Source organism: Oryx dammah, unplaced genomic scaffold (assembly GCF_014754425.2).
Source record: "Oryx dammah isolate SB20612 unplaced genomic scaffold, SCBI_Odam_1.1 HiC_scaffold_21, whole genome shotgun sequence".
In the NCBI taxonomy this organism is placed as follows: Eukaryota; Metazoa; Chordata; class Mammalia; order Artiodactyla; family Bovidae; genus Oryx; species Oryx dammah.
Genome location: NW_024070205.1, coordinates 43625090 through 43638631, shown reverse-complemented (window position 1 = coordinate 43638631; position 13542 = coordinate 43625090). Strand labels below are relative to the sequence as shown.

Genomic DNA, 13542 nt, shown 5'->3' with positions numbered 1-13542 from the left:
GCTGGAATGGTCTAGATTTGCACTATTCAATATGGTAGCCACTAGCCACATATGTCTATTAAGTATATGATATGTGGCTAGTTCAAATTGAGATGTGCTCTTAGTATAAAATCAATGAAAAACTTTAAAGACAATAAAAAGAACAGGTGTAGCTTCTTACCCAAGATCCAGACTTCTGAAGGAAGGAATAGTGAAGGCAGAAGGAAGGAGCCTTGATCTCCTATTAGAAGTCAGTTCAAATCATGACATCAAACCTACTATGATAAACAGGATCTCTTCTTTGCCTAGGCAAAGTTTATTGTCTTTAAATCACTACAACAGTCTACAAGATCTACCTCAGTTCTTATCTCACTGACTTTATCTCCCACATTCTCATTCCCCCAAGTTCTAGGATTACCCCAAGCAACCTCCTCTCCTAGAGCTTACACCTTGGCTGTTCCCTCTGCCTATGACATTCTTCACATAGCAACAGGCATGGCTGGCTCTTTTCTCTTCCTTCTTTCATCCTTTTCTTATGACTCCAATTTAAAGCAGAATCCTGTGTACATATCCTTGCTCCAGTTCCCCTTTCTTGCTTCATTTTTATCCATGTGAAATTACTGTGCATTCTATTTTTTATTTGGCTATTGTCTGTCTTCAACTCAAATGTAACCCCAGTGCTTTGTGAGGAGACTACATGAGCTCTGTCTGTATCACAGACACACACACAGTTGTTTTGTACACTGATATATCCGTAGTATATAGAATAGTGCATGGCACCTAGTATGCATTCAATTATTCATGGATGAATGAATGAAAGAAAAGTATCTAAGAATTCCCATCAGTCAGCTTCTCTTTCCTCAGTCACCTTCCTGGGGCCTGAGTGCAAAACAGGAAATTTTTTTTAAGATAAAAATAATTCATTCTGACAGAAGATGAGATGGTTGGATGGCATCCCTGACTTGACGGACATGAGTTTGAGTGAGCTCCAGGAATACTGATGTATAAGGAAGCCTGACATCCTGCAGTCCATGGGGTTGAACAGAGTCAAACACAACTGAGCTACTGAACTGAACTGAACTGAATGCATTTTTTTTTAATTTATTTATTTTAATTGGAGGTAAGTTTGGGAGGAGCTACCCCATATCCAAGGTCAGGGACGGTAGCCAAGAGAAGCTACCCCACGTTTGAGGTCAGGGGTGGCGGTCGGGAGGAGCTACCTCACGCCCGAGGCAAGGGGGGGGCGGCCGGAAGGAGCAACCCCATGTCCAAGGAGCAGTGGCTACGCAGGCACAGGAGGGCTAAGAGGAGCTACTCCACTTTCAAGGTCAGGAGGGGCAGTGGTTAAGAGATACCCCTCATCCAAGGTAAGGAGCAGAGGCTGTGCTTTGCTGGAGAAGCCATGAAGAGATACCCCACGTCCAAGGTAAGAGAAACCCAAATCAGATGGTAGGTGTTGCAAGAGGGCATCAGAGGGCAGACACACTGAAACCATATTCACAGAAAACTAGTCAATCTAATCACATGGACCACAGCCTTGTCTAACTCAATGAAACTAAACCATGCCGTGTGGGGCCACCCAAGACGGGCAAGTCATGGTGGAGACGTCTGACAGAATGTGGTCCACTGGAGAAGGGAATGGCAAACCACTTCAGTATTCTTGCCTTGAGAACCCCATGAACAGTATGAAATGGCAAAATGAAAGGATACTGAAAGAGGAACTCCCCAGGTCAGTAGGTGCCCAACACGCTACTGGAGATCAGTGGAGAAATAATGCCAGAAAGAATGAAGGGATGGAGCTAAAGCATGTGGATGTGACATGATAGAAGCATTAGGTCCGATGCTATAAAAAGCACTATTGCATAGGAACCTGGAATGTCAGGTCCATGAATCAAGGCAAATTGGAAGTGGTCAAACAAGAGACGGCAAGAGTGAACGTCGACATTCTAGGAATCAGTGAACTAAAATGGACTGGAATGGGTGAATTTAACTCAGATGACCATTATATCTACTACTGTGGGCAGGAATCCCTCAGAAGAAATGGAGTAGCCATCATGGTCAACAAAAGAGTCTAAAATGCAGTACTTGGATGCAATCTCAAAAATGACAGAATGATCTCTGTTCGTCTCCAAGGCAAACCATTCAATATCACAGTACTCCAAGTCTATGCCCCAACCAGTAATACTGAAGAAGCTGAAATTGAACGGTTCTATGAAGACCCACAAGATCTTTTAGAACTAACACCCAAAAAAGATGTCCTTTTCATTATAGAGGACTGGAATGCAAAAGTAGGAAGTCAAGAAACACCTGGAGTAACAGGCAAATTTGGCCTTGGAATGTGGAATGAAGCAGGGCAAAGACTAATAGACTTTTGCCAAGAAAATGCCCTGGTCATAGCAAACACCCTCTTCCAACAACACAAGAGAAGATTCTACACATGGACATCACCAGATGGTCAACACCCAAATCAGACTGATTATATTCTTTGCAGCCAAAGATGGAGAAGCTCTATACAGTCAACAAAAACGAGACCAGGAGCTGACTGTGGCTCAGATCATGAACTCCTTATTACCAAATTCAGACTTAAATTGAAGAAAGTAGGGGAAACTGCTAGACCATTCAGGCATGACCTAAATCAAATCCCTTATGATTATACAGTGGAAGTGAGAAATAGATTTAAGGGCCTAGATCTGATAGATAGAGTGCCTGATGAACTCTGGACTGAGGTTCATGACATTGTACAGGAGACAAGACCATCCCCATGGAAAAGAAATGCAAAAAAGCAACATGGTTGTCTGGGGAGGCTTTACAAATAGCTGTGAAAAGAAGAAAAGCGAAAAGCAAAGGAGAAAAGGGAAGATATAAGAATCTGAATGCAGAGTTCCAAAGAATAGCAAGAAAAGATAAGAAAGCCTTCTTCAGCGATCAATGCAAAGAAATAGAGGAAAACAACAGATTGGGAAAGACTAGAGATCTCTTCAAGAAAATTAGAGACACCAAGGGAACATTTCATGCAAAGATGGGCTCGATAAAGGACAGAAATGGTATGGACCTAAAAGAAGCAGAAGATATTAAGAAGAGGTGGCAAGAATACACGGAAGAACTGTACAAAAAAGATCTTCATGACCCAGATAATCACGATGGTGTGATCACTCATCTAGAGCCAGACATCCTGGAATGTGAAAGTCAAGTGGGCCTTAGAAAGCATCACTACAAACAAAGCTAGTGGAGGTGATGGAATTCCAGTTGAGCTATTTCAAATCCTGAAAGATGATGCTGTGAAAGTGCTGCACTCAATATGCCGGCAAATTTGGAAAACTCAGCAGTGGCCACAGGACTGGAAAAGGCCAGTTTTCATTCTAGTCCCAAAGAAATGCAATGCTAAAGAATGTTCAAACTACTGCACAACTGCACTCACCTCTACGCTAGTAAAGTAATGCTCAAAATTCTCCAAGCCAGGCTTCAGCAATACGTGAACCGTGATCTTCCAGGTGTTCAAGCTGGTTTTAGAAAAGGCAGAGGAACCAGAGATCAAATTGCCAACATCCGCTGGATCATGGAAAAAGCAAGAGAGTTACAGAAAAACATCTATTTCTGCTTTATTGACTATGCCAAAGCCTTTGACTGTGTGGATCACAATAAACTTGGAAAATTCTGAGAGACGGGAATACCAGACCACCTGACCTGCCTCTTGAGAAACGTATATGCAGGTCAGGAAGCAACAGTTAGGACTGGACATGGAACAACAAGACTGGTTCCAAATAGGAGAAGGAGTATGTCAAGGCTGTATATTGTCACCCTGCTTATTTAACTTCTATGCAGAGTACATCATGAGAAATGCTGGGCTGGAAGAAGCACAAGCTGGAATCAAGATTGCCAGGAGAAATATCAATAACCTCAGATGTGCAGGTGACACCACCCTTATGGCAGAAAGTGAAAAGAAACTAAAAAGCCTCTTGATGAAAGTGAAAGAGGAGAGCGAAAAAGTTGGCTTAAAGCTCAACATTCAGAAAATGAAGATCATGGCATCTGGTCCCATCACTTCATGGGAATTAGATGGGGAAACAGTGGTAACAGTATCAGACTTTATTTTGGGGGGCTCCCAAATCACTGCAGATGGTGATTGCAGCCATGAAATTAAAAGAAGCTTACTCCTTGGAAGGAAAGTTATGACCAACCTAGATAGCCTGTTAAAGGTCCATGTAGTCAAGGCTATGGTTTTTCCAGTAGTCATGTATGGATGTGAGAGTTGGACTGTGAAGAAGGCTGAGCGCCAAAGAATTGATGGTTTTGAACTGTGGTGTTGGAGAAGAATCTTGAGAGTCCCTTGGACTTCAAGGAGATCCAACCAGTCCATTCTAAAGGAGATCAGTCCTGGGTGTTCTTTGGAAGGAATGATGCTAAAGCTGAAACCCCAGTACTTTGGCCACCTCATGCAAATGAGTGAAGAGTCAACTCATTGGAAAAGACTCTGATGCTGGGAGGGATTGGGAGCAGGAGGAGAAGGGGACGACAGAGGATGAGATGGCTAGATGGCATCACTGACTTGATGGATGTGAGTTTCAGTGAACTCCGGGAGTTGGAGATGGGCAGGGAGGCCTGGCATGCTATTCATGGGGTCGCAAAGAGTCGGATACAACTGAGCGACTGAACTTAACTGAATTACTTTACAATATTGTAGTGGTTTTTGCGATACATTGACATGAATCAGCCATGGGTTTACATGTGTCCCCATCCTGAACACCCCACCACCACCTCCTTCCCCATCCCATCCCTCTGGGTCATCCCAGTGCACCAGCCCTTTTAAAAGGAGGGGGAAAAAAGGGAAAACCTTGGCAGTGATAATGTATTCTTTGAGAGTAGTAATTTGCATCTCAATGTGACTGAATTTGCCAGATATGATTAGAGACTTTGTTGTGTTAAGGAAAAGAGGAAGCCTAAGCCCAACAAACACAGCTAGTGGAGGTGATGAAATTCCAGGTGAGCTATTTCAAATCCTAAAAGATGATGCTGTGAAAGTGCTGCACTCAAAATGCCAGCAAATCTGGAAAACTCAGCAGTGGCCACAGGACTGGGAAAGGTCAATTTTCATTCCAATCCCAAGGAATAGCAATGCCAAAGAATGCTCAAACTACCGCACAGGTGCACTCATCTCTCATGTTACTAAAGTAATGCTCAAAATTCTCCACGTCAGGCTTCAACAGTACGTGAACCGTGAAATTCCAGATGTTCAAGCTAGTTGTAGAAAAGGCAGAGGAATCAGAGATCAAATTACCAACATCCACTGGATCATTTAAAAAGCAAGAGAGTTCCAGAAAAACATCTATTTCTGCTTTACTGACTATGCCAAAGCCTTTGACTCTGTGGATCACAATGAACTGTGGAAAATTCTTAAAGAATTGGGAATACCAGACCACCTGAACTGTCTCCTGAGAAATATGTATGGAGGTCAAGAAGCAACAGTTAGAACTGGACATGGAACAATAGACTGGATCCAAATCGGGAAAGGAGTATGTCAATGCAGTATACTGTCACCATGCTTATTTAACGTATATGCAAAATACATCATGTGAAATTCCAGGCTGGATAAAGCACAAGCTGGAAGCAAGACTGCCAGGAGAAATATCAGTAAGCTCAGATACACAGATGACACCACCCTTATTGTGAAGAAGAACTAAAGAGCCTCTTGATGAAAGTGAAAGAGGAGAGTGAAAAAGTTGGCTTAAAACTCAACATTCCAAAAACTAACATTACTGCATCTGGTCCATCACTTCATAGCGAACATCAATGGGTAAAGAAAGGAACCAGTGACAGAGTTTATTTTGGGGGGCTCCAAAATCACTGCAGATGGTGACTGCAGCAATGAAATTAAAAGCTGGTTGCTCCTTGGAAGAAAAGCTATGAAAAACCTAGACAGTGTAGTAAAAAGCAGAGACATTAGTTTACTGACAAAGGGCTGCCTAATCAAAGTTATGGTTTTCCAGTAGTCGTGTATGGATGTCAGAGGTGGACCATAATGAAGGCTGAGAACCAAAGAATTGATGCTTGAACTGTGGTGTTGGAAAAGACTCTTGGGAGCCACTTGGACTGCAAAGGAGATCAAACCAGTGAATCCTGAAGGAAATCAGCCCTGAATATTCATTGGAAGGACTGATGCTGAAACTCTAATACTTTGGCCACATGATGAGAAAAGTCAATTCATTAGATAAGACCCTGATGCTGCGAAATATTAAAGGTAGGAAGAGAAGGGGACGACAGAGGATGAGATGATTGTATAGCATCACTCACTCAATGGACATGAGTTTGAACAAACTCTGGGAGATGGTGAAGTACTTCAAAGCCTGGCATGCTACAGTCCAGGGGTTGCAAAGGGTCAGACACAACTTAGCAACTCAACAACAACAAAGACACACAGAGTAAACTGGTGGTTGCCAGAAGGGGTGGAAATAGTGTGAAATAAGTGAAGAGGATTAAGAGGTACACAACTTCACTTACATAATAAATAAATCATGATCATGGTGAAGGTATAGATATACAATCATAAGGAACAGATAAAAAATAATACAATTATTTTAGATGGGGACAGATGGTTATTACATTTAACACGGTGATAATTTCATAATATATGCAAATGTCAGTGATTGCAAATGTAATGATTAATGATGTACATAATATGTAAAACAAGTATATTCCAGTATTTTTAAAAAGCACTGAGTATGGCTATGGAGGAAAACTGAGAAAATTGATAGTTGAGCTCTGAGGCTAGGTGTTGGGTGAATCCTTCACATGGATGTTATGGTAAGCATTGGGATGAAGAATATAATCAGGATTTCCAAGTCTTCAGTTAATAAAGGAATGTGACCAGAAAGTCAACAGATCAGAGAACCAACAACTTTCAAGCATTTCTCTCCCAAGTTTCAACAACTTGCCGCACATTCATGATAAAAGAGCTGCCTTTCAAAACATGACACTTCTACTTTGATCATGAAATCAACCACTAGATAACAGGTAGAATATCCCTCTGAAAAATAAAATGAATGCAAAACTTCATTAAAATGTGAAGAGCTACTTTTACTTTCTGTATATGAAAATGACACAACAGAATCTGGTGATGGGGTTAAAGGTTTCAAAGGAAGAAAGCAGATAAGGATAATTCAGATTCCCTGAAATAAGATCATTTACATCAAGTATTTAACAAAAACATTTTTCATAAAAGACAGCATACGTATGTTAGGTTATTTTTGCTTGTCATACTTACCATTCCAAGGACAAATATATTCTGCGTGATTTTTCCAGACAATTTACTACTTCTTTGGTGATTCTTTCAGGTTGCTAATGGCTCAGCAGGAAAACTGCCAAGCTACTCAACAGTGAAATTCTTCAACAGGTGCAATGAAAACCTCTTCCAGAGGCACATCTGGAACAGATTTCCTGCCTAAGTGAATGTATTTCTTCTCCAGGTGATTGTGTGGTGAGTGAATACTTCTTGAATTGCAAAGAAATCTGTTGTGATAATTTTACCACTCTATGTAGTAGCGACTGACATTTCCCAAGCACCCTTCTCAGTAGAATATGTAAATACACCAAAACATGTATATATTTCAATAGATTATTTAAATGTACTCTTATTCATCCACATATTGCATTTATCAAACTTTAATTTCTTTTGTTTACTTTTTGTCCCCTCCCTCTTGAACCCCCCTTCCATCTTCTACCCCATCCCAATTTATTACTTTTATATGGCAAATAAATGTAAGTGGAAAGTCTAATACTTCCCCTCACAATGAACTGTCTTGTGCACCACCCTCTCTCTGGAGACCACTTCTGGACAGACTGGAAGAAATTCCATTCATATATGTTTTCTTCAAGTTATGAGACCATAGAGAGGCAGAATCTCTGCCAACAGCAAATATTAATGATGAAATAAGTCAATATACAACACCTAAGAGCTGACCCTTGGACAATAAGAATTTCCACTGCTCACATCCACTAATACACAGATTTTTCTCAATAGTAAATGTCTGTCTAGTTAAAGCTATGGTTTTTCCAGTAGTCATGTATGGATGTGAGAGTTGGACTATAAAGAAAGCTGAGCACTGAAGAACTGATGCTTTTGAACTATGATGTTGGAGAAGACTCTTGAGAGTCCCTTGGACTGCAAGAAGATCTAACCAGTCAATCCTAAAGGAAATCAGTCCTGAATATTCATTGGAAGGACTGATGCTGAAGCTGAAACTCCAAAACTCTGGCCACTGGATGAGAAGAACTGACTCATTTGAAAAGACCCTGATGCTGGGAAAGATTGAAGGTAGGAGGAGAAGGGAATGACAGAGGATAAGATGGTTGGATGGCATCACTGATGCGATGGACATGAGTTTGAGTAGGCTCCGGGAGATGGTGATGGACAGAGAAGCCTGGCGTGCCACAGTCCATGGGGTCACAAAAAGTTGGACACGACTGAGTGACTGAACTGATAGTACTAGACAACTTGCAGTTGGTTGAATCCCTGCATTCAGAACATGGATATAGAGGAATCACAGATATGGAGGGCTGACTATATGTTAAACATGGATTTTTGACTGCTCGGAGGGTTGGTGCCCCTCCACTCATTGTTCAAAGGTCAGTGGTATAGTCATGGTCACTCTTATGCTGAATCTTCTTTTGAATCAACTTGAAAAGTAGTTCTATATTTTAGAAAAGAATAAAGAAAAAAAGGATCCACTTTGTAGATAAAATACATTTAAATAATCAATTAGTACAAGTTCTTAATATAGCCAGTCTGTTCATTAATTCATCAAATATTAATTCCATGGTCATTATGTACCTGGCATTCTTCCAAGTACTAATTAGACTGACATGTATTATAACCAAGGTTCTCACTTCATGTATAGGAATTACTAAGCAGTGAAAAAATATGTAAATTATTTTAACATAATACATGAATAGATTAGGGCTTCCCTGGTGGCTCAGACAGTAAAGAAACTGCCTGCAATGCAGGTAACGTGGGTATGTTCCCTAGATCGGGAAGATCCCCTAGAGAAAGGAATAGCTACCCACTCCAGTATTTCAATATGTCAGCAAATTTAGAAAACTCAGCAGTGGCCACAGAACTGCAAGAGGTCAGTTTTCATTCCAATCCCAAAGAAGGGCAGTGCCCAAGATTGTTCAAACCACCAGGCAGTTGCACTCATTCCCCATGCTAGTAAGGTTATGCTCAAAATTCTTCAAGCTAAGTTTCAATAGTATGGAAAGCAAGAATTTCCAGATGTACAGGCTGGACTTAGAAAAGGTAGAGGAACCAGAGATCAAATTGCTAACATTTGCTGGATCATACAGAAAGCAACGGAATTTCAGAAAAAAACATCTACTTCTGCCTCACTGACTACGCCTTTGACTGTGTGGATCACAATAAACTGTGGAAAATTCTTAAAGAGATGGGAATACCAAACCACCTTACCTGCTTCCTGAGAAATCTGTATGCAGATCAAGAAGCAACAGTTAGAAACAGACATGGAACAGGCTGGTTCCAAATTGGGAAAGGAGTACATCAAGGCTGTATACTGTCATCCTGCTTACTTAACTTATATGCAGAGTACATCATGTGAAATGCTGGGTCAATGAATCATAAGCTGGAATCAGGATTTGTGGGAGAGATATCAACAACTTCATATATGCATATGATACCACTTTAATGGCAGAAAGTGAAGAGGAACTAAAGAGCCTCTTGATGAGAGTGAAAGCGGAGAGTGAAAACCTGGCTTGAAACTCAGTACTCCAAAAACTAAGATTATGGCATCTGGTCCATCACTTCATGGCAAATAGAAGGGTAAACAGTAGAAGCAGTAACAGATTTTATTTTCTTGGGCTCCAAAATCACTGCAGACAGTGACTGCAGCCATGAAATTATAACATGCTTATTCCTCAGAAGGAAAGCTATAATAAACCTAGACAGTGTATTAGAAAGCAAAGACATTCACTTTATAGACAAAGGTTCATATAGTCAAAGCTATGGTTTTTCATGTACAGATGTGAGAGCTGGACCAGAAAGAAGGCTAAGCACCAAAAAATTGATGCTTTCAAATCATGCTGCTGGGGTAGACTTTTGAGAGTCCACTGGACTGCAAGGAGACCAAACAAGTCAATCTTACAGGAAATCAACCCTGAATGTTCATTGGAAGGACTGATGCTAAAGTGCCAATACTTCGCCACCTGATGTGAAGAGCCAGCTCGTTGGAAAAGACCCTGATGCTGGGAAAGGCTGAGGGTAAGAGGAGAAGAGGGCAGCAGAGAAAGACTGTGAGATAGCATCACTGACTCAATGGGACATGTATTTGAGCAAACTCCAGGAGATAGTGGAGGACCGGGAAGCCTGGTGTACTATAGTCCAGTCCAGGGGGTCGCAAACAGACAGACAGGACTTAGCAACTGAATAACAACAACAATAAATAGACTGGCACATCTAGTGGTTTAAAGTAAGATGGCTATTTAATTATCAAGTCTACCTCCTAGAACTAGACCATTAAATGCCTCAAAGATAAGGACTGTATTTACTGGAAAGGTGGGAGGAGAGGGAGGAAAAGAAAGGAAGAAGGATAAGATGAACTAACTTCTGAGACCAAGCTGAAAAAGCTATTTTATTGTACATAAATCTTGAATATAATGACTAATGGTATTTCTTCTGACTTGAAATAATCATCAATATTCATCAAAAGCATATGGTCTTGAATATGGAACTAAATTCAATATTTTGTAATAACCTATAAGGGAAAATAATCTAAAAAAGAATAGGTACTTGTATGTGTAAACAACTGAATCACTTTGATGTATACCTGAAACTAACAAGACATTGTAAATCATCTATATTTCCTTAAAATTAAAAAGATAGGGTTTACCAATACTGAAGGGAGAATGCTTTCATCCCCGCCATGGCTGAGCTAATCCAGAAGAAGCTACAGGGAGAGGTGGAGAAATATCAAAGTTGCAGAAGGACTTGAGTAAATCAATGTCAGGGAGGCAGAAACTAGAGGTACAACTAACAGAAAATAATATCATAAAGGAGTAATTGGCTCTACTGGATGGGTCCAATGTGGTGTTTAAACTTCTGGGGCCCATACTGGTCAAAGAGGAGCTGGGGGAAGCTCGGGCCACAGTGGGTAAAAGGCTGGACCACACCACAGCTGAGATTAAGCAACATGAATCCCAGCTCCAGGATCTAGAGCGGCAGTCAGAACAACAGAGGGAGACCTTTGCTCAGCTGCAGCAGGAGTTTCAGAGTGCCCAGGCAGCAAAGGCAGGGCTCCTGGGAAGGCCTGACACTGTCCTGGGGGTGGGGGAGGGGAAGGAATGAGGCAGCTCTAGGGTCTATACTGTAGCTAATAAAATGTAAAACTATTTGGCATTTTCTGACCAAAAATAAAAAAATTTAAAAACATCCACCAATCAAATTTTTAAAGAGCATATGGTCCCGCTTGAAATCCTATACCTACACTTAGAACATGATGTAGGACCCTGAGACTCCAGACAAGAAATCAGTCCTAAATCAGCCCCAACTCCTCATTTATTAATACAAGTTCATCCACTTTCAGGTTTTATGATAAAATAAAATGTATTTTTCTTATTATAAAAGTCTTAGAGAAAAACTGTAAAATATAGGAAAGTAGAATTGACTATTATTATAATCCTACCACCCAAAGACAGCCACTGTTAACATTTTATATGTTAGATTAGTACCAAAATTTAAAATCCCTGTGGTATAACTTTATATAATGCAATAAATGCCAAAGAATGTTCAAACTATACAAAAAAGATCTTAATGACTCAGATAACCAGGATGATGTGATCACTCACCTAGAGCCAGACATCCTGGAATGTGAAGTCAAGTGGGCCTTAGAAAGCATCACTACAAAGCTAGTGGAGGTGATGGAATTCCAGTTGAGCTATTTCAAATCCTGAAAGATGATGCTGTGAAAGTGTTGCACTCAATATGCCAGCAAATTTGGAAAACTCAGCAGGGGCCACAGGACTGGAAAATGTCAGTCTTCAATCCGATCCCAAAGAAAGGCAATGCCAAATAATGTTCAAACTACCACACAATTGCACTGATCTTACATGCTAGCAAAGTAATGCTCAAAATTCTCCATACCAGGCTTCAACAGTATGTGAACCAAGATATTCTGCATATTCAAGCTGGGTTGACAAAAGGCAGAGAAACCAGAGATCAAACTGCCAACATCCAATGGATTATAGAAAAAGCAAGAGAGTTCCAGAAAAACATCTACTTCTGCTTTATTGACTATGCCAAAGCCTTTGACTGTGTGGATCACAACAGACTGGAATATTATTAAAGAGATGGGAATAATACAGACCACCTTACCTGCCTCCTGAGAAATCTGTATGCAGATCAAGAAGCAACAGTTAGAACCGGACATAGAACAACGGACTGGTTCCAAATTGGGAGAGGAGTACATCAAGGCTGTATATTGTCACCCTGCTTATTTAACTTATATGCAGAGTACATCATGTGAAATGCAGAGTACATCATGTGAAATGCCAAACAAGCTGGAATCAAGATTGCAGGGAGAAATATCAATAACCTCAGATATGCAGATGACACCACCCTTATTGCAGAAAGCAAAGAGGAACTAAAGAGCCTCTTGATGAAAGTGAAAGAGGAGAGTAAAGAAGTTGGCTTAAAACTCAACATTCAAAAAACTAAGATAATGGCATCCAGTCCCATTGCTTCATGGCCAATAGATGGGGAAACAACAGAAACAGTGAGAGACTTTATTTTCTTGGGCTCCAAAATCACTGCAGATGGTGACTGCCGCTGCTGCTAAGTCGCTTCAGTTGTGTCCGACTCTGTGCGACCCCATAGACAGCAGCACAACAGGCTCCCCCGTCCCTGGGATTCTCCAGGCAAGAACACTGGAGTGGGTTGCCATTTCCTTCTCCAGATGGTGACTACAGCCATGAAATTAAAAGACACTTGCTACTTGGAAGAAAAGCTATGACAAATCTAGACATCTTATTAAAAAACAGAGACATTACTTTGCCAACAAAAGTCTGTCTAGTCAAAACTATGGTTTTTCCAGTAGTCATGTATGGATATGAGAGCTCAACCATAAAGAAAGCTGAGCACCGAAGAACTGATGCTTTTGAACTGTGGTGTCGGAGAAGACTCTTGATAGTCCTTTGGAATGTAAGGAGATCCAACCAGTCAATCCTAAAGGAAATCAGTCCTGAATATTCATTGGAAGGCAGATGCTGAAGCTGAAGCTCCAATACTTTGTCCACCTGATGCGAAGAACTGACTCACTGGAAAAGACCATGATGCTGGGAAAGATTGAAGGTGGGAGAAGAAAGGGACAACCTGGGATGAGATGGCTGGATGTCATTACGGACTCAATGGATATGAGTTTGAGCAAGCTCTGGGTGTTAGTGATCGACAGGGAGGCCTGACGTGTTGCAGTCTGTGGGATCGCGAAGAGTTAGACACAACAAGCAACTGAAGTGAACTCATCGTACAGGGTTCATAAAAAACTACAATAAAAAAATTAAGTGGGG

The 13542-nt window shown here is 40.9% G+C and overlaps 1 protein-coding gene and 1 pseudogene across 3 annotated transcripts in view; one reads left to right on the top strand and one right to left on the bottom strand.

Moving 5' to 3' along the window:
* The window catches only part of NME7 (NME/NM23 family member 7), a 238487-nt gene that overhangs the window by 106889 nt on the left and 118056 nt on the right, over positions 1-13542 (bottom strand). The window lies entirely within an intron of this gene.
* LOC120880407 lies at positions 10905-11326 on the top strand (annotated as a pseudogene).